Raw genomic sequence first — 2,726 nt, 5'->3', positions numbered from 1 at the left:
AACCTAAACTCTAAACTAACCAGCTAACCTAAACTCTAAACTAACCAGCTAACCTAAACTCTAAACTAACCATTAACATAAACTAACCAGCTAACATAAACTAACCAGCTAACCTAAACTTGAAAAGAAAACAAATACAGATTTAAATCCAAACAACAAACTTTGTTGTTGAAGATAAGACAGAGCAGAATCATGGACCAGTTGAACTCCACATGTATCTGGAAAGTTTCCAGTATCTGATCTTTGAATTGTTGTTTTATTTTTGTACAGCACTTCGATCAGCTGCTGTGTTGTTTTTAAGTGCTTTAGAAATAAAGTGGTTTGGTATCCAGTAAATTTTTTGGTAAATTTGTTTTAATTTCCAAAATTAAAAAAATACTTTGATATTGATTAAAAACAAATAAAGACTTAAAAACTAAAACAACAAACGTGTTTCCAGCAGACTAAGAATCGTCAGTGAACGTCATGTATTATACGGTAATTTTACTTTATACAGTAAATTATTTAATTTTTTAATTGCCTATTTWAAAAAAAACAATCTATAATATTACTTAAAAACAATTAAAGATGTAAATTAACACAACAAACTGTTTAGTTTATGATCCAAACAGACTGAGGCTCTGACACCCACAAACATGTATCCAGTAAATTTGTTTTTATTAGAGAAACAACAGGACCAGTTGGACATGGATAAGACCAGTGTGATTTCTTTATTGGTTTTTTTACATCGAGTGGAACAACGTTTTCTTCCCAAGTTTCTCCCTTTAGCTTTGATCATCTTTTTATTCCACACACAGGTTTGCACTTCTGTTCTGTTTGAAACCAAAATGTAAAAAAATAACAAAATATTTCAACTTGAGATCATTTGAAGAAAACGAAGATTCATGTCAGGAGCAGATTTAGGGGCATTATTATTATTATTATTATTATTATTTTTTAAAATATTTTCTAATAGGTGGAAACAAAAACTGGACGTAAAAATAAAGGTGACGGATGAACCGGATGACCTTTGACCCCCGAATGTTCCGGCTGTAGATCTCAGACTCAAATTATTTGTAATGTTTGTACAAAACATTTTGACCAACATGTGTTTGTGTAATTTAACGTTTCAGTTTGAACAGTTTGTATTTTTTGTTCATTATTTATCTAACTGTTTTAAACACGAGTCACTTTAAAGTTCTTCTTAGTAATAATTAGATTCATGTTATTTTAGTCACCAAAAATCTTTTATATACTGAGACAATTAACAGATTATTTAATTCAACTTGTTAGTACACTGCTTTATGAGCTATAAGTCATTAGATTGGGATGATAAATGTAAGGTTTAGATTTAATTAAGTTCAGATTTAATCAACTTTTAAAAGGTTACTGTATTTATTCATGTATAATACTGGAAATTTAACCAAAAATCATCCATAAAGTGGGGAGGTAGTATTATACACAGGTTATTAATAAATAGATTTTTTTATGCTTTTTAAGCTCAAAAAGTGATGATCGTATTATATATGAATAAATACGGTAATTAGAAATGGAAAACAGAAAAATTTCAGTTTTTTTTCTTTTAGCAACATTAAATAAAATAAAATATCTCCAAACTGGTTTTAAATTGTATTTGGTCATAACGACTAATAATAATAATAATAATAATAATAATAATAATAATTAAAAAAATAATAGTAATAATAATACTTTTTGGTTTTAGAGCTTATTTATTATTTTACTCGTGTTGCTGCTACGACTGTTTTTAAAAATTGCATTTTTTTTTTGTTTTTTTCAGTTGCACAGTGTGAGCGCATCTTTCAGAGCTCCAGCTTGGTTTAAATTAGGTCAAATAAGCTTAACCGTCTAATTTTAATGCAGGTTTTCAGCTCTTACATCAACAGGTCAAAGGTCACATTTTTGCTAAATAAAAATCTTCGTGCATTTCAAAATAAAATGACAATTAAAGAGACTGATAATAATAACAATGCATTAAAAAACTGAGTTGCACATTGTGATGCTTGCATTTTAACACAAAAAAATCTCACTTTCAGTAAAGTTCCCAGTACCAAGAATAATAGATGATGGAATATTATCTTAAAGAAGAAAAGAATAAAACCAAAATAATATTTAAAGTAATGTATTTCTCCATCCCTGGCAGGTGGGACAGAGAGAACATCAATGCATCATCAGGAAAAAGAAAAACATTAGATACAAAAACATTTCTTATTTTTGGTATTAGGGCACCTTTTTCACTTTCACAAAAAATAAAATTTAAACTTAAAAATGTATAAAGCTTTTTGCCCACATTTGTAAGGACATATAAGAAATGAACCATCCTCTGACAGAACGTCCTAACACCAGAGTCTGAGGTATATCTGGAACAGAAGACACGGTCTGCGCTCTGCGTTAGTTTCTTTCAAACATTTAAAAGGTGACGAAAGAAAAAAACCAAGACTTGTTTTTGATTTAATACATAAAAACTGATTAAATTACCTGATAAAATCGCCTTCATTCAAACATAAATCAAGTTTCCAGCTGAGTATTTTATTGCAATAAACATGTCCCTGTTTCCCTTCTGGAACTGTTTTTTTTTTTTTTTTTTTTTGCTGAGATTGTCATGAAGTTCATTTCATGTTCTAAAATGCGAAGGATGTATTTTTACTAGAAGTTTAAAAGGCTACTTTCAATAGTCTGCTAAACCTAAACCTAACCAAGTATTTGTGATGTCTAAACTTAACCAAGTA

Source organism: Austrofundulus limnaeus, unplaced genomic scaffold (assembly GCF_001266775.1).
Source record: "Austrofundulus limnaeus strain Quisiro unplaced genomic scaffold, Austrofundulus_limnaeus-1.0 Scaffold572, whole genome shotgun sequence".
In the NCBI taxonomy this organism is placed as follows: Eukaryota; Metazoa; Chordata; class Actinopteri; order Cyprinodontiformes; family Rivulidae; genus Austrofundulus; species Austrofundulus limnaeus.
Note: the sequence above shows the minus strand (reverse complement) of the source record.